This window comes from Sarcophilus harrisii, chromosome 4 (assembly GCF_902635505.1).
Source record: "Sarcophilus harrisii chromosome 4, mSarHar1.11, whole genome shotgun sequence".
In the NCBI taxonomy this organism is placed as follows: Eukaryota; Metazoa; Chordata; class Mammalia; order Dasyuromorphia; family Dasyuridae; genus Sarcophilus; species Sarcophilus harrisii.
In genome coordinates, this window is record NC_045429.1 from 98,613,583 (window position 1) to 98,633,913 (window position 20,331).

Below are 20,331 nucleotides of genomic sequence, written 5' to 3' on the forward strand. Positions count from 1 at the left end.
AGCTTCTGAATGGATTTTGGAGTGACAGAACTCACAAATATTTGGAGTGTAATAATTTTCCAGCTTAAGTATTTGGGAAGGACTTCAGGAAAGGTCTGTCTGAATTGGGCAGAGGGAATGTGGCCCAGTGCAAGCCCGGAAGCTCTTGGCCAAAGCAGTGTTGGTTATTCTGTTCTGATTTAGAAGGCCAGCTGTGAGACCTCCAAGGCAACCATAGAAGGCAAATTGTGAGTTCCTGAACCCCAGCATAACAGCCCAGGCTTGGCTTGGCCCGGCCAACTGAGATCAGTGGAAAAGCCTGCAGCACCTCCAGCCTCAATGCAGTCAGTAAGAGGTCTCTTTTCCCTTGCAAAAGAAGCTTGGGACAGTCTCTCCTATGCCACAGGAGCAGAGCTCAACTTTTAAAAATGAGAAGACTCAGAATAATTGTGTTTAAGTGTTTGAAGGATAGTCATTGGAGAGAAAGGTGTTACTTGTTCCATTTGTCCTCAGAAGACAGAACCAGGAGTGATGGAAAGAAGCTGCAAAGAAGTTAATTGAAGTTCAATGTCAGGAAAAAGTTCTTAACAATGAGTGGGCTGGGTTGCATGGAGGGGTGATGAATTTCCCCTCTTTGGAGATCTTCAGTCAGAGATTGGAAATCACTTGTTTTCCAAGTGATTGGAACTGTGATGTTGGACATTCCAGTACTATATGGGTTGGACAAGATGTTTGCTGAGGTCCCTTCCAACTCGCAAATTCTCTCATTCTGTGAATATAAGGAATCATTATTGTCATTTTTATCTGCATTATCCATGAAGTTCTTTTTCTTTTTCTTTTCCTTTTTTTTGGTAGAGGCAATTGGGGTTAAGTGACTTGCCCAGGGTCACACAGCTAGGAAGTGTTAAGTATCTGAGGCCAAATTTGAACTCAGCTCTTCCTAACTGGCTCTATCCACTGCACCACCTAGCTGCTCCATCCTTGAAGTTCTTGTCACATTCTTGGGGCAACATGACAGAATGCTGGATTCAGAATCAGGAAGACTTGAGTTCACATATGTTGTCTGTAACATTGTGTGACCATAGGCAAGTTCTTTAACTCTTAAGAGACTCAAGCAATTCTCTAATACTATAACTTATAGAGAATTCACAATCTGTGCCAATAGATGGTTTCTAACAAAATCCCAAGTGCTTGATATATCGACATGTAATATTTACATTTGCACTTTTGGTACATAGTAGGTTCTCAGGAATTGTGTTGAAAGGATGAATGCCCTCAACTCTTCACTCAGGGCACATCCTTTAGGAAAATGAAGCTTTTATTTATTACCTGGCTTCCTAAAAGGCCAGCCCTTATTCCTTTTGACTAACTTGAAAATAACCAGTCAAATGAGTTAAGCAAAGGTAAAAAGGTTTTTGCACTACCAAAAAGCTAAACATTCTATAACTTTCCTGAATTTCTCATTCTAGTACTTTAAAACTCTTGCTTCTCATTCCATACTGTATGAAACCCTTCCTTTTTCTTCATTTGTTCATACAACAAATATTTTTTATGCTTTTTATGTTCAAAACATATGCATGGATAATTTTTCCGCATTGACCCTTGCATAGCCTTGTGTTTCAGATTTTCCCCTCCTTCCCTCTTCCCCCTCCCCTAGATAAGCAATCCAACATATGTTTTACATGTTAAAATATATTAAATCCAATATGTGTGAACATATTTATATAATTCTCTTGCCAAACAAGAAAAATCAGATCAAAAAGGAAAGAAAATGAGTAAGAAAACAAAATGCAAGTGAACAACATCAAAAAGAGAGAGAATGCTATGTTGTGGTCCACACTCAGTTCCCATAGTTTTCTCTCTGGGTGTAGATGGCTCTCTTCATTACAAGACCATTGGAACACAACAGATATTTTTTAAAGCATCTACTATGCAAATCACTGTGATGAACATTGGGAATACAAAAATGTTTAAAATGACACAATCCCCACCCTCAAGGAATTTATACTGTAATATTGTATATAATAAATCCATCCTGCTTACATCTTGAGTTCTGGTGATGTTATTTTTAAACTTTAAGTCATTTAATCTTTCTGGGCCTCAGTTTTCTTAAATATAAATGTTAGACTATATGACCTCCAAATTTCCTTCTGGTGATAAATTTATGCTTCTATGAGTAATGGAAAATTCTAAATGAGAACTTTTAGCTTTCTAAGCTAAAAAGTTCTAAACTTGATTCTTTAGCCTTTTCTTCCTTGCTTCTGTAGTTTACTGGAATTGTGCTAAAATTCACACACATATATATATACACATACATATGCATACACTTAGCCTCTGTATTTCCAAATCAAAGCCTCTGCTAATCTCTGGCCTTTTGTTGACTTTCTAGTAGCCAGCTGGGTAACAAGACCAATGGAACACTTAGGGTACTCAGGTACACCATTCTCTGATTGCCTGTATTAGGCAACCATCCTGTAAGTCATCCTGAAAGCACATAGCCTCGGGTCAGTTTTCTTAATTGCAACAAAATCAACATTAATTCAGTGTCCCAGGCTATTGCAGCTTTTGGGGACTTAGAGATTTCTTCAGAAGAGGCAGAACATTTGGTAGATGCTAAAAGCACTAGATTTTATTTGCCAAATTTTAACTCACACAAGAGAAGGCTTAAGCTTTAACTTCAGAAACACAAGGGCACAAGGATAGGGGCAGAGGAAGAGAAGGCAAGGGCAGATCTGGATCATATCATCTAAAAGAAACCTTTATTTCCAGATTTCTGGAAAGGACAACCAATTCAGCTCATGGTAAAATCTGTGCTTTCAGTGAGATGATTGGGCCACAGCAAGGAGGAAGGGGATGAATATATGACCAGGAAGGAGACAATCTTTCTAAATCAGCATTCAGATTATTCCAGGCTCTCAAAAGTTCTCTAAATTTGTTATGGAAATGCTTGGGGTTCCATACAACCAAATTTCTCCACCATACAAAAGCGTGTCAGGGAAGGACAGAGTTTCTGTTGCTTGCCTCTGATGAATGTAATAGCTAGTAATAGTAATAGATAGTGTTTATGTAGTGTTTGAATGGTTACAAAGTGCTTTATCCTCACAAAAACACTGGGAAGTAAGTGCTATTATTATTATTATTCCCATTATACAGAGTAAGAAACTGAGGCACTGAAAGATTAGGGAATTTTCTCAAGGTCACATACCTAGTAAAAGTTTATGACCTGATTTCAACTTGGGATTTCTTGATTCAAAGTCCAATGATTGTACCATCTATCTTCCTGTAACCAAATAAAAGCTAATTAGCAAGGTTGTGTTGGATATTTGAAGCACAGACTGAATATATAATTAAGTACCAGGGTTATATGACACACCAACACACCAACAGCAGACAATCATGACATGCCAGAATTGGAAAGAACCTCTCAAATCATTTAACCCAGCCCTTAATCAAATCATTAATCTCATCTTGGGCAAGAAAGCAGTTAGAACGGGAACTCAGGACTTCTCATTCTCCATCACTTCCTCACTTTATCTCCCACTGCTTTCCTAACAAGAAATACCTTTTTCTAGAAAGGAAGATCATTTTAGAGATCAAGAAAAGTCAGAGAAGAAGCCAAAGACAAAATAAAAATTTTTTTTGCAATTATAATCCCCTTCCCAAATCAGGGGCATTTACTGGGTGGGGGAGAACAGTATTAAGAGAGCCAGTAGTTGTGGGGAAGAAAAGCCCTGAGGACAGGAATATAAGCTCTAACTCCTCTCAGCTCCAGAGCCCAGGATCCCTCTGCCATCTCCAACTTTGTTCTTCTGCCAGTGATCCAGGAACGTCAGGGACTGTCAGTATAATTATAGAAAATTGCTATAGTGTTCAGGGTATGGTAATTGTACCACCCGCTGCCCAGGGCCCTGGGCTGTTCAGCAGGTACCTGCCAATTTTAGCTCCTCTTCTCTTTACAGGTTCAGGCATGCTGAGGGAACTCCTTTTCCTATCTCTTCTCCTTCTTCTTCAAATCCCAACTTATTTTCTGTCTCCTTTATTTTGATTGATAGATTCTTTCTTTTTAATGTTACTGATTATGAAAAGCTATTATCATTTTATCCCCTTTTGGGTCCCTACAGATTCCCTGAACAAAAGTTCAAGAGTTCTACCTCAAGGAGTAGGGAGATCTGGATTCTATTTAGGTGATTGGCATGTTGTCTAGAGTAGTGATAAGATCATATAAGTACTAATCTACAGTTTGTGGTTGTTATAATGATAAATGTAGGTTTCTTTTTGCTCCCAGGAAGATTATGGGAGGCATAGTGACTTTATTTCCTCTCTAGACCAGACCAACCTCAAGGCAAATGGGATGGGGCAGGGAACTAACCAGATCATCTTCACAATACTGCAATCTCTTCTTCCCTCCTTCCCCCATATTCTGTTGTGTGGGAACTAGGTTTCCTTCATACCCAATCAAGACAGGAAAGATAAGTGAGGTACTGAAGGAGGAGGGGACATGTATAGAGGGATTTCTTCTCTAGGGAATGGATGGGGAGATAAACATCAAAGTCAACATACATACACACCCACACCCACAGAGGTATATTTAGTCGTTTTTGTTTTTTTGTTTTTTTTTTCCTTTATGGCTTAAAAGATCAAAATTGCTTACAAAAAAAAAAAGGGAAACAGCCATTGTGGTTTCTTTTGACAGTAGCCCAATTTCCTAGCTGTCACAATACTTTAAAATAAAATACTTGAAGTCTTTCCACTGTGCTTTATCCTTCACCCTAAACCTATTGGGAAATAAACTGGCCTAGCCAGCAGGCAAGCCACCAAGCAGACCGCTGGCCATGGTGCTGATACACTAGGCCTCTAAGAAATCTTTCCAAAGAAAAACTGTCCCTCCCCTATTACACACTAGACACACCCTGTAGTCAATCTATTATTACTGAGATCTACAGAGGCTTACTGAGGTAGTGCCAGTATAAAAAGGGATAGTTTATTGGGAAGTTTAGGGGTAAAGTTGCACTTGGTTTAAGGCAATAGAACACTAATTGAATTTTAAAAATTTCTTTGTCATCATCTTCTCATTTGGATAAAACAAGAAATTATATAATTAGGGATAGTGTAGGAAACTAAAAAATATCATGTGTGGCTGAGAACGAAACTGAAATTGCACACTGAGGAAATGAGGTTGAGCCAGAGAATCTAAATGGCAAATATCAAATCTGTAAAATCACAGGAGGAATTGAGACAAAGAAGAAGGAAGAGCAAAGAACACCATTCTCCATAAAGGGGATTAGCATTCTCTAATACGAGCTCCCAAACTAAAGAGAAACAGCTGGACCTCAATTTCCTCTCCTGTAAAAGAGAGGTTTGAATAGTGGCTGAGAAATGTTCAGAAACAATAACTGAATAGGTTAGATATTTTAGGTACCACTCAATGTAGGATTGGGTTTTTCAGCCAATTATTCAATCAACTATTATTCTTTGAGCAATTGTATTGTACTAAGTATTGTGTTAGACATTAAAGATACAAAAGCAAAACTAAAACAAACCCTGCTATCATGAAGTTTACATCCTAGTGGGGAGGAAACAACATGAATTATTTGTGAATTTTTAATATTCTCTTTTCCTTAGGAAACAAACCCTAGAATTCTTGTGGGCTGGTGTCTATTGCAGATAAGGATAAAAAGAAAGAATGGTAGCCAGGTTGGGCATCCAATTACAGAGTAGTGGTAAAAGAAAAGGAAGAAATCCGTAGTATCTCTAAACCCAGGAAACCAAACAGGGACTTAGAAGCTTAAGAAGCATTCTCTCTCTCAGCTGGGGTTTTGTGACCAATGAAGCCAAGGATATAGTAAAAGAAGAAATCCTTGAAACTAAAGGTTTGGTTCAAAGGTTTGGATTGGTTCAAAGAAGGTATTTGAGCCTCCAAGAAGTGGTGACTGATCCTTCATATGACCCAATCTTGTCTATCACAGCCAATGAATAGGCAGGTGCCGACTGTAAGCACCAACAAGAGGCATCCACTTAGTGTTACTTTTATATACCACTACTTTTTATAGCTTATAGCTAAGATTTCTATAGACCTTTTAAATTTTCAAAATACTTTTTTTCAATCTTTTGAGGTAGGTAGTGTAAGTATTGTAGTCTCCATTAAGTCACTTTGAAATAAAGTGACTCTTGAAGAGTTACATTCATTGATGTGGGCATGCCTTCCACTGGTGCAGATCTCAGCCTAAAAATGATTTCTCAACTCATGATCACTTATGATTCTTTTCTATAGAAGAATCACCCAATGCATTGGATGCCTTCCTTTGTTTTTTCTATATTTTTCATAGATTCCAGAATTGCAATTAGATCATCCAGATGGTATTCCTCACACTTGATTCTAACCATTTGCCCTGTTGCCCCCTCTCATATCATGCATTTCATTTTCCCCTTTGCCAACCCTAATCAAACCAATGGTACCACAGTACATGTCACTAGTATGGTATTGGTAGAATTGGGAACTGATCGAATCATTATGGAGAGTGATATGGGACTATGGCCAAAAGGCTATAAAAATGTGCATACCCTTTGGTAATACCACTAATAGGTCTGTATCCTAAAGAGTTCATAAAAAGGAAAAGGACTTAAATATACAAAAATATTTATAGCAGCTCTCTTTGTGGTGGCTAAGAATTGAAAATCAAGGGACTGACCATCAAGTGGGAAATTGGTGAACAAATTGTGGTATATGGTTGTGATGAAATATAATTGTACTCTAAAAAATGACAAGCCTCATCAAAACCTGGAAAAACTCACATGAACTGATACAAAGTGAAATGAGCAACCCAGGAGAAAACTGTACTTAGTGATAGCAAGACTGTGTGACGATTATTTGTGAATGACTTATCTATTCTCAGCAGTACAGTGATCTAAGACAATTCCTAAGGATCTGTGATGCAACATGCTATCCATGTCTCCAGAAAGAATTTCTGAAATCTGAAGGCAGATTGAAGCATACTTTTTAAAACTTTCTTTGTTTTCTCATATTTTTGTCTGTTTTGTTTCATATCATGACTAATAAGGAAATATTTTTGCATGACTGCCCAAGTATAATCTATATTAAATTGCTTACCTCATCAAGGAGGGAAGAGGAAAAAGAGGAGGAGAATTTGGAACTCAAAAAAAGTTAAAATTGTTTGTACATGTAATTGGGGAGAAATATGCTCTCCAAAGTATATGTTAATAAACTTCCAAACAACTCTCAAATTGAACTTAGACTCTAGGTGAATAGTTCTAAGACAAACAAAGGGCAAATAGATGGCATAGTGGATAGGGCACTGGTGTTGGAATTAGGAAGACCAGAATTCAAATTCCACTTTGGATACTTACTATTTCTGTAACTCTTGGGCAAGTGGCTTAACTTCCAATTGTTTCAGATTCTCAACTCTAAAATGGGGGCAATAATAGCATCTACTTCCCAGGACTGTTGTAAGGATCAAATGATTTATCAAATGATATATGTATAAAGCATTTTGCCCAGAGCAAACATAACATAAATACTGTCAATTAAATTATTTCTGAAAGAAGCTATATTGTTTTAAGAAGAAGACCACTGCTTAAAATGGATGGAAATGATAATAATAGATGGGAGGAAGAAGGCAGAACTACTCATTTTTTTTTTTGCTTCTGAAAACAATTTTTGACAGAATTGAAAGAAATAAATGCTTAATATAAAACTGAAGCCCAAGATAATTGAGAAAGTGGTAAATGAGCTCTTAAATGTCCTAAGTTCAAGTCTCCAGATCTAAAATAACTACATCCCAGGGCATGGAAAGAACTGGTGAATGTGATTGCTGAATCATTGTCAGTGATCTTTTAAAAACTGCAGATAATGGGAGAAAGAAATGCTGCAGGACTAACAAAGGGCAATTATTGTCCCAACGTGTTTTTTAAAGGAAGAAGGTGTATTATTCAAACACTAGGCTTATATACTTGTCTTTGATTCTTGGCAAAATTCTAGAACATATTATTAAAAGGATGGTTTGTGAGCACTTAGAAAGGGAAATGGTGATGACTAAGAGCCAGCATGGGCTCATCAAGAATAGGTCATGCAAGAATAACTTCATTTCCCTTTCTAACAGGGTTTACTGATCAGAGCAATGTTGTAGCCAGATTGCCGGTATTCAGTAAGGCATTGAGCAAAGTCTCTGGCAGTGCTAATAGCTATTATTTCTATAGCACTTTAAAGTTTGCCAAGCCCTTTACTTGTACCATTTCATTTGAACCTCATAACAACCTATGAGGCAAGCACTAAAGTATTATAGTTTCCCATTTTATAGGTGAGGAAACTGAGGTTTATTGAGGTTATATAATTTGTCCATGGTCACACAATTAATATCCTAGGCAAGATTCAAATCATGTTTCCCTGTTGCCAACTCTAATGCATCATCCTGCCTCTTGTGATATCCTAGTGAGAAGCATGCTTCTCTCTCCACAGTCGCCAAATTGATAGTCCTCAAACACATGTCTGATCATGTTGCTCCACTGTTCAAGAAACTTCAGTGGGTCTCTTTTGCTTCAAGGATAGATAGATACTCCCTTATTTGGCTTTTCAGGCGAGTTTCAACCAAAAGAAGGAATTCCTGTTTATGTGAAAGCCAGATCTGATGACTTTTGAATTTTATCCTCTGAAATTCTGGGATCCTAGAGAATTAGGAACAGGTTCTGGGCTAGTTGAAATATGGTTCACAAGTTATTGTCTAAGCTCCTAGCCAAGGCACAAAGTTCTGAGACAAACTTCAGGGACCCAAGGAAGCTGTTGTCCAAATACAAGCACTTGTGTAGAGAAAGAATGCAACTATTAGAGATTACCAGACCCTCTCTGGCTGTACACACATATTACACACACATACATACACATACATATTTATGTATACAATTATATGTAGCATACATATGTATACATATATGTTTCTCTGTGTATATATAAATACATTATGTATGTATTCATAAATATATGTGAATAACAGGGGTAAATGGACTAGAGACTAATAGACTGGACTCTTGAGTTTACATCCAACTCTACCTCATTGTATTGTTTTGCTTTTGCACAAGCCCCCAAATTTTTCCAGGTCTCCATTATCTCTGTTATCCCATAAAATAGAACTGATGATCTTGACCTGACAGGAATGAATATCAATTGAGCTGACATCTTGGCTATGAATCCTGCTGGCCATCATTCTAGAACATCACAGATGGCCATCTGCTGAGCATTGGTTCTGGCATCAATTATGAGTCCATTTGTTCTACTTACTGAATACTATGGACTTTCTTTAGTTTATTGGTCTGATTCAATCATTTCCCTTCTTGATTTCTCTGATTCAAATCATTCCCCAAGATCCCTGATAGAGATTAGTTAAGAGACAAGGATGTAGGGTAGGGGGAAGACAGAGAAAAAAGGCAACACAGCAGGGAAAATAAAAATACAGAACATGGAAAGAGAAAAAGAGAGACAAAGACAAAACAGGAACACAGAGATGGAGAAAGACACAGAGAAAATTCATAAAAATGTTAGAACTTGAAGAATATTAGAAATTATTTAGTATAATAATCTTATTTTACAAAAGAGAAGAACAAATTCTAGAAAGGGGAAAGTAACCTGCCCAAAGCCATAAAGCTAATTAATGAATGGCAGAGGAGGATTAGAATTCCTACTTCAGTATTCTTTCCATAGAACCATGGGATGGGAGATGGGAGAAGGAAAGGAAGATGCTAGAAAATGGATTCATGTTATAAGCAGGAGAAGGAAGAGAAATTAGGGGGTAAAAGAGAGTAAAGAGGATAAAGAGTTGAGAGAAGAAAGATTTGGGAGAGGAAAAAGTGGGGAAAAGGGGCAAAGGAGAAGGAAGGTAGAAAAGGAGGAAAACAAGCAAAGAGAGGAGAAAAGGGACAGAGGAAGCAAAAGGGACCTCTTGGAATCCCAAGTCCCTGTGCCAGAGTCAGCTTGGCCCAGCTGTGGTTGGGGGCAGTTGAAATGGCTCATTAGTGCCAGTTTCCATGACAGCTCATTGCCCTTCCACCTCAGGTTTTGGGGGAGTTGCCAGTTCCTCTGAGATACTACTTACTGTACCTCCTTCACCCAGCCAGGGCCACTGGGGAAACACTAATGCCAATTCACTTGATGGATTCTGCTACTTGTTATTTGAGGGATCGGACAGGCATTGAGCTTTCTGGAGATTAATTTTTGATTTATTGGCGGTAACAATGATTTATTCTGATACTCCCCTAGGGCAAAGAAAGGGTTGTAAATATTTTAAATATTGTTAGCTGGTGACAAGAAACATCGCTGGATGGGGAGCAGGGCAGATGGGAATTTGAAATGCCTTTCTCTAAATTACTTAAAGGAAAACTGTGCACATTTGCTAGTCTGGTTAAGATGGAGGTGATGGGGGGGAAGAAACATATTAAATTGTTATCTTATTAACTCAGACAACATCTTATGTTTTCTCTATGGAGTCCATTTGCTTTCTCTACAGATGTTTATTGGATTGGATTGGATTTTGCAGCCTGCTGAGGTAACAGAGGTAACATTATGATTCCTAGAGAGAGGAGTCCCTGACAAGAGAGAAAAGGTAACTGGGAATCAGGATATGAGAATAAAAGAGCTTAGGTCTTCATCGAGAAACATTCTCCATCATACTGTGACACCTTTATTTCTAAAGTCTTTTCTCATCTAAAATCTCTTTTCCCTCACACAAACCCTGAAAGAAGAGAGCTAAGATTATTGTTCCCATTGAAGAAATGGGAAAACTGAGACCCAGCATTTCAGTGACTTGCCCAGTTTAGCCTGATGCATGGAAGAAAAGTCAAGATTAGAATTTGGGTTTCTAATCACAGTCAATGACACTTTCTAGGCATCTCTGTGAATGCCACAACTCACAATGACTCCCTCTGGATGGTTCCCTTTATTCTTTAATGAAATTAGTCAAAGGAGTCTCTTAGAATCTTAATTTCCCTTCAAAGTTGTTACTTTTGATTTTCTTTATTCCTCCCTCCCAGATATCAGGGACTCTCACTATTCCCTTGCATATATTTGTATTTATTATACACAAGCTTGTAAATATCTACAAAATATATATTATATGTGTGTGTAGGTATGTAAATATATTTATATGTATAGACATATAGGTATATGTGATGTCTCCCCCAGTGGAATGCAAGTTCCTTGAAAGGAGGGGTTGTTTCAATTTTGACTTTGTATTCCTAGTGCCTGGCACATAGTAGGTGCCTATAAATTGTTTGTTGCCTGTTCACTTGACTTATAGAACCCCTTGAGCTAGAAATCCATCCTAATAGGAAAAGGATATAAGAAACAAAGTACCCTCTGTTTTTTTCACTTTTGACCTTCCATTGTGACTGGCCAATAAATCTATGCAATAAAAAGCTCCCTGTGTATGACAGAAGTACTACTACTACTACTACTACTACTTTTACTACTACTCTACTATTACTACTACTACTACTACTACTACTACTACTACTACTATTACCACAACAAATACTACTACTACTACTACTATTACTACTGCTATTACTATTGCTATTACTACTACTACTACTACTACTATTACCACAACAAATACTACTACTATTACTATAACAACAACAACAACTACTACTACTACTACTGCTACTGCTGTTGCTACTACTACTATTACAACTTGTCTCATTGGGATCTGTGGCAGTAACATTGGAGTAACCGTGTTATAGAGATTAACAATGAAAATAGCAATGAAAACACTCTCAAGACTTAAAATTGTTTCAGCCATTGCAGTAGCTTCCCATTCACCTAAGTCTTAAAATCCCAGAACAACATTGTATACATATATTATAACCCTTCACTGAAAATTACTCTGGGGGAGTTTCTGAAATTGGCTGTGTTTGTGTCTGCTAATTAAATACCAGAATAATCTTCCACATGCATTGATTTGCTCATGTCACTTTGTGGCTGGAAAATCTTCCCTCTACTTATTTTCATCTCTACTCTTAGCTATCCCCTGAATATGCCTGAACTCTCCACCTCTGTGCATTTGCTCACTATTTCCCCCATACCTGTAATAGCCTTTCTCTCTCCTCATATTCTATTCATCCTTTAAATCCCAGGCTTAAATGCTGTCTCTTTCATAAAAGCTTATCTGATCTTAACTATTGGTATACAAATAGATAAACAAACTATCAAAACCTTTCTTCTTGGACCTCATATAGCACCATTTTTTAAAATAGTGTAACAATTTCTCTGTGGGGTCAGCAGGATATGTTTGAAAGAATGGCTTTGGAGTCACTGGACTTTTTTTTTCTTGACATTTACTATCGGGCAGACCTTTTATAAGTCATTTGTCCTCCAAGCCTTATCTATAAAATGAGAGTATTGGGCTAGATAATCTTTGACCCTTCCCATTCTAAATCTATGATCCTTGAGTATTCTGTTTATCATATAATATTGTTAGTTATTGACAGCTTGGTGGTGTAGTGACTAAAGTATGGGGGCTGGAGTCAGGAAGATTCATTTTCCTGAGTTCAAAAACAGCCATAGATATTTACTAGCTGTGTGACAGAGCAAATCACTTAACCCCTATTTCCCTTAGTTTTCTCATCTGTAAAATGAGCTGGAGAAGGAAATGGCAAAATTACTCCATTTTCTTAGCCAACAAAACCCCAAATGGGACCATGAAGATTCAGACATGACTGAAAATGACTGAGCAACAACAATTGGGAATTAAAGTTTTGTGTCTTATCCCCATTCCAATATATAAATTGAATGAGGGTGGTAGACCTCCTTCTAATCTCAACAAACTAGCACAATATGTTTATTTAACTGACTCAAATATAAAGAATTGGATTAAGTAATTCATGGATACATAGGAAGAAGGTAGTATTTTAACAGCCTCACTACCCAAACAGAGAAAGTCAATATGAAAGTTGAATACTCAGATATTAGAATGCAAAGGTAAAAGGTCACATGATTATAAAATAGATACAGAGCTGAAGGGAATCTTAGAAACCATTTAGTCCATTCCTCTCATTTTACAGTTGAGTAAATTGAGGCCCAAGAAAATAAAGTAATTTTCCCAATTTCACACAGGTAAAAATCATCGAAAATTGTGTGGGGTGGGGTTTGAGTTCAAGTCCTCTGATTGCAAAACCCTCTTTCCACTGTGCCGTGATGCTTCCATTTGAGGATGAATTAGGCTATAAGGAAAACCAGAAATGAAAGAAGAATGTCAAATATAATACAAGTTGAGAACTACAAACCCAGGTAATATTAGAGGATACCTACTTAAATTGTGAGGGAGACTTCTAGAAGATCAAGAAAAAGTGCTATGTTTATGTTTATTCAGTGAGCATGAGAGCTCACTGAAGACCATCAGCTTGGGGAGAAAGGGAAATATGGGAATCTTTAAGGAAAGCAGATTCCTTGGATACCTGAAAGAAGGCAGACCTAGGCCATGAAGGGGTTAGACACAGGAGATTCTATTCAGAACTCAGATACCTTAGAACTTTCATAATTTTAAAATAAATAAATCTGTTTGGACCAGATTACCTTTAAGAGTACATCTAACTCAAAAATTCTATAATGTTATCAGGTGCCTAAAACTCTTCTATCTCAGAGATGTCTAGGACTGAAGAATATCTAGGTAAAACATTCCCTAATCCATACAGAGCAGGGTTTGATAAAATCACTCTTCCCCTGCAATGCTCCAACTATATGGAGCTTATAGTCTAAAAAACACTTCTGTCTGGGTTAAGGTACTCATATAGTACTTAAAATGGTCAGCCTGAGAGAATGTGGTTCTTAGTGATTTCTGAGAAGGCAGGAAGGTAGAAAAAGTAGAGGGAACAGGGCTCTACTCCCAAAACCTTAGTAAAAAGATGAGCTAAAATCACTGGGTGGTAAAAGTAGAAACAAACAGCCTGAGCCTAGATTTTTTTCCCCAGTCCCTGAGAGAAGCATCTTGGGGAAAGACAAAGCTGGGAATAGATATGAATTAAACCTTGTCACACACTACTTGAAATGTCTATATTGCTTCCTATAATGAGGAGCCCTGGGTTCCCCAAAAGAAACCAATTCAGGGTTTCCTGATTTATCTCACACACCCCCTCAATGCTCAATCAGGCCCTTCACCTTGGGGTTCAAAAGGATTCTAGATTTAAAGCTAGAAGGGGCCTTAGAGATCATCTTGTTCAACCCCCTCAAATGATAGATGTGGAAACTGAATTTCATAAATAAAAAATAAAATTGGCTTAAGTTCATATAGGTATCACATGTCAGATCTAGGATTTGAACCCAAACCAGTCTACAAAGCTGCACTTAACCTCTACACATGACTTAATCCGTTTATACAAGTTTTGTTATCTGTAAATGGAAATAATAATAGCATCTACTTTCCAGAGTTGTTGTGAGGATCAAATGAGATAATAATTGTAAAGTATCTAGCATGGTGCCTGGTACATGGTGTTATATGAATGTTAGCTACAATGATGATGGGGAGGATATATTAGGGATGATGTACAAACTTTGGAAACTTCTTTAATTCTTTTATATATTTTCTTCAGATTCCAAAATAAGACGAGAAGGATCACTGATCTGATAGGATTTTACAATGCCTCAGGTACTTCCCTTGTCTTTCACCAGCCTTTACTCTTTTTAATCAAGAAATGTTAAGCATCTATTATGTAAAAACTATGAAAGATAACATGGCCTGGTAGATAAAGAGCTGACCCTAAAGCTAGGAATACCATCAGCAGCAAGTATTTATTAAGTGTCTACTGTATGCTAGGTGCAGAAGATATAAGAAAAGTAAAAATAGTCACTGCTCTCAAGGAGCTTACCATCTAATGGAGGAGACAACAAGCAAATAGTTATGTAAGAAACATATAGTGTAAATGGGAGATAATCTAATAGGGAGAGGAGTCAGAGGCAAACCCAGAAAGACCTAGGTTAAAATTCCTCCTCTGGTACATACTGGTAAGTGTGACTTCTATGACTCAAGCTGCTTCTCAGCTCTTAACCATTATTACCAGTGCCACCTCTCCCTGTGCTATATGCACATTTTTTATTCATGTGCTATTGATTCACTCAATCATTATCTAGCACTTTATACACTGATATACCTTTAGTTCCTGCAGAGAACCAAATTTCCATTCCAAACCTTGCATTATGTGCTGGCATAAAATTCCCTGAATTTGTCTCAACACCTGGGTTTGGCTTGATTCCCATTTCAGTGTCAACTAGCTGTGTCACTGGGGACAGGACACTGAACCTCTGTCTTTCTTCTCTGTCTGGAAGAGGGGCAAGAGGACTACCAATCAATGAACAAGCATTTATTAATCACCTACTTTATTCCAGGAGCTGGGGATTCAAAGTGAAATAATTCTTGTCCTCGAAGTTTGCGTTGTATTGGGAGAGACAACATGTATATAGCATGAATGCTAAATGTTAGTTTGCCAAAAAGACAGGGTAAGCACTCACAAGGTGGTAAGAAAAAGCACTACAAGGACATTCTTGAGGTCTATCTTAAGAACTTTGGAATTGCTTGTGTGACATGGTATTCACTGGCACAGGACCACCTAGCATGGTGTGCCCTCATCCAAGAAGGTGCTGTGCTCTATGAGCAAAGAAGAATTGAATGAACCCAAAAGAAATGTGAAATACATAAATCTAGAGAAGTCACTCCAGATGTTCAGAGGGATTATTTGTGTCTGACCTGTGGTAAAGCATTCCAAGCTTGTATCGGTTTGATCAGTCACAGTTGGACACACTATAATTCAACTGTAACATAATATCATTTTGGTCCTCTTCAAGAATGAAGGACAACAACCAACCAACCAACTTTATAAGTGTATATGAGAAATTTGTACAAAATAAGTGTGAGAACATTTACGGGGAAAGATAGTAGCAGCTGCAGCTAACAGGACTAAGAGCTAGTAAAACCCAAGAAATGATCAGAGATGGAATCTAGTATTCAAATCATGCTCTTAGTGACTTACTTCTGAGAAGGGAGGAAGGTAAAAAAAGGAGAGGGAACAGAGCTCTACTCCCAAAACCTTAGTAAAAAGATGAGCTAAAATCACTAGGTGGTAAAAGTAGAAACAGTCTGAGTCTAGAATTTTTTTCCCAGTCCCTGAGAGAAAATCACTGGAGAGCTGTTTAGGAAATATTTTGGATAGAGCTTTGAACTCTGATGGCTAGTCAGTGGTCAGTCCATTCACTTAACTGGTGGTGGCAAGGCATCTTGCCAGCCTCCCCTTGTCTGGGCATACAGGAAGAGACCAATAAGGCCAGTTACAGGGTGGGTGAATAGCCATAACTTTACAAATAATGATGGTGTTCTTGAGAATGCTGGAAAGTTTGCAGAGTACTTTCTCCCATTTAAAAAAAAAAAAAACTTGTGAGGAAGTTTTATGAGTATTATTTACATTTTATACATGAGTAAATAAGTTCAGAAAGATGTTGCCTAGAGCCACACAGCTAACAAATGTCAGAGACAAGATTTACACTTATGTTTTCTGATCTCAAATCTGGCACTCTTTCTATATCAATCAATCACTCAGTCAAGAAACAACTACCTATTAAGCACTTTGTTAGTTGTTCAGTTATATCCTTCTCTTTTGTGATCCCATTTGGAGTTTTCTTGGCAAAGAAGCTGGAATGATTTGTCATTTCCTTCTCTACCTCTTTTTACAGATGAGGAAACTGAGGGAAACAGCACTCTTCATGACCCCATTTGAGGTTTTCTTGGCAAAGATAATGGAGTAGCTTGTCATTTCCTTCTCTAGCTCATTTTATAGATGAAGAAACTGAGACAAAAAGGATTAACTAAGTTGCCTAGGTTCACATAGCTTCTAAGTGTTTGAGGCTGGGATTTGAACTCAAGAAAATGAGTCCTCATGACTTCAAGGTCAGATCTTTATCTACTGATCCACCTAACTGCCCCTAAGCACTTACACTTACAGTGTGCCTGTCATTGCTATATTTGCTAAAGATACAAAGACAATTATGAAACAATCCTGCCACCAATGAGCTTCCATTTTTAACATACATTTTTGTTTTTCTTTCTTCTTTTTATTATTTTTATTTATTTATTATTTATTAATATCTAATTCTTCCCCTTTCCTCCCCTCAGTTAAGTATTCATTTAAAATTTCCATCTCCTCCCCTTCAACTTTTGTTTGTTTTTATATTTTGTTTTCTATTCCTTTTCCTAAAATAGGATTTCCTTCTGTAATTCTCTTCATGGTTTTTTCCAATACTGTCTATTCTAGACTTTTGATTCTTTGTTTTATGGCCCTTACAGTTATTTATTCCTTTTTGGTCTCTATACTTCCATTGGAATTAAAGTTTACAAAGTGCTTATTTTGAGTTTCTTCTAAACAATTTCCATACTTTTGACTTGTTGATCTTGTCCCCTGGTGCCCTTTTTCTGTTGTGCCTCATTCTTAGAACTACTAATTTCTGCAGATGATAGAGAGAATAGAAGTATTGTTCTATAGTAGGAGTTTTCCTTTGTCCCTGACTATGCGGTTCATTTCTACCCTTTGCCCTCCCACAGTCATTTTGTTTGAATTTGTCATAAAAATCTCAGCTCTAAGTTCCTTTTATCACAGGATTCATCTTCCCTGGAAATGGATAAGCATTTTCTATAATTATTATAGATTATACAGATTATATCTATTATAAAATCCCACAGAGGCAGCTAGATGGGATGGTGCAGTGGATAGAACTCTAAGCCTGAAATCATCTTCCTAAAGTTCATAATTCAACCTCAGGCACTAAGCAACAGGAGCAAGTTACTTAATCCTGTTTTCTTCAGTTTCCTCATCTGTCAAATGAGCTAGAAAAGGAAGTGGCAAACCACTCCAGTATCTTTGCCAAGAAAATCTCAAATGGGATCATGAAAAGTCCTGCTTCCCTCAGTTTCCTCATCTGTCAAATGAACTAGAAAAGGAAATGGGATTGTGAAGAGTTGGAGAGTCAGATATTACTAAAATGACTGAGCAACAATGACAAAGGTCCCCAACTCTCACTAATGAAGGAAGGAAACCAGCATGCATTACTATATGCCAAATACTATACTAAGTGCTGAGCCTACAAATACAAACAAACAAAAAAAAGGCAGTCCCTGCCCTCAAGATACTTACTCTATGATGGAAAAAGGCTACACACAAGAGAATTGAAAGGGATTGTATGAAAAAGCTGCTTGTAGGTGAGATGGGGCCCTAAGAGGAACAAGCTACAAAATGAAGGTACTTGGAAAAATTCATTGAAGGGTGTGGGCCTTCCAGAGGATTGTTCCTGGATGAGAAAAAGTCACAAGGATGGTTGGATATTTCAGGGTGAGGAGGTTCCAGGAACTCTGGGAAGTTTTAGTATAAGACAATGAGAGAACCATATTTTCCCCTTATGGAAAACTGCTTCAGTATGGGATATCCTCCCATTACTGAAATGAAAAGAGAGCTTACATTCTAACCAGCTATACTACTGCACTATATTGTAGGCCAAATTTTGCAAGAAATCCTGGGAATCTGGTCCTTTGCCCTCTTTTGAAATTTAAGGAGAGTTAGCCTCTGAACCGGGGGTGATAGTTATGGCAGAAGAGGAAAGAGGAGAAAGGTAGGAGCTCCTAACCGCTGCTGCTGCTAATCTGTGAAGAGCTCTTCAGTCTCTTAAGGACCATTGAACAGGCGCTATTTCCTCAATAAGGGCATGGAATCTCCCAAGAAAGAGATGAGTAGAGAGGCAGTGCACCCTAAGAAGAGACGCTTAAATCACTACCTTTTGGTACATAGATTCCAGGAGCTTGGTAAGGTGGGACCATCTCAGAGGCACATGACAGAGGGCTTATGGGATAAGCATCAAGAGTATCCCTTTCTCTCTTGAGAGAAGAATGTGCAAAGGACTATGGACTTTGCCAAATGATACGGGGATTTGCCTTAGTCACACTTGGAAAAGAGTAAGAACAGTGAGGTCAGTAAACAAATGTTACAAACTCTTCAGTATCTAATAATCTGATGATTTTTCTTGTGCTTCTGAGAAGGCAGAAGTAAGGAATGAACTGCTGTCTTGGTTGTAGGAGGGAACTATTTAATTTAAAAAGCATCTATTGCATACCTGCTGTGTACTTAAGACGGTATTATTGGAATGATTCAGGAGAATTATAAGACCTTTTGCTTTCCCTCTGGGAACTAAAATTCTATTTGGGGGGAAAAATGTAAAAGAATACTCCAATGGGATATTATTTAATTCATGCTAAAACTGTTTTAGAAGTGCATGAGATAGTGACAATTGGGTCAACTGGATTTGTCAAGGAAGGCTCCATGAAGCAAGTGGGCTTGAAGAATTTGTGGGAATTAGATAAAAGAAGAAGAGGTGCAGCAAGGTTTATTTAAATAAGGAAATCCATGTTGGGGTGAAAGGAGAGATAATTCTGAATAATAATCATGATAAATGACTGCTACTCATGTTTACATAGCTTTCCAAAGTTTAGAGTGTTTTCCTTTCAACAACTTCCTGTGTTAGGTAGCAGTATCATTTTCAAAGGAGGAAACTCAGGGTCAGATTTGCCCCCTAATAACAAGAATAGGTAAATGGATAGGATAAATAGATAAATAGATAGGAACAGGTAAAAGAGAGCCAGTTCTTGGAAAGAGTGGTAGGACGGTCTTATTAGAGGTAAACAGGAACTCAAAGACTTCTCTCCATCTGCAGCTTCTTGATCTGTCCCACCCCTTCTATGGTTGTGGAGCCTTTGGATGCTGCACAAGTGAGTCTGTGCTCATGTCCACTCTAGAGGGGAGAACATCCTTCCCATCTAGTCCTATCTAGTCTCACCCAGATACCTTTCTAGACAGGGCTGTCCTGTCTTTTCCTGTTCCTTGGGCAGGGACAGTGATTAGAACACTCAATAGATATAATACCATGCTCTTAGGAAATCACCGTTTCCATTAAATGAATGGTACTGGGACAGATAGAGAAATCATCTTGAGTGATATCTCACCAGGATACAATAACTATGCCCCCAGGGAGAAATTAATTACACAAATCACACATGAAACCACATATGAGTAAAATTAGCAAAACAGAGCATGCCTTAGAAAAATCAGAAGAGATTGGGGGCAGGGGAGAGGGAGGAATCAGGCTGACAACAACCCCAGAATTTCAGACCTGCAGTTCTGTTCTAGATGTACAACACTTTTAATGGGGACCTGGACCTGAGCACTGGAGTAAATCAATCACAAATTTGTATCTTACAGAATCATAGCATCTTTGGGCTGGAAGGTTCTTTGGCTATCATCTAGCCCAGTGGTATCAAGCAAATA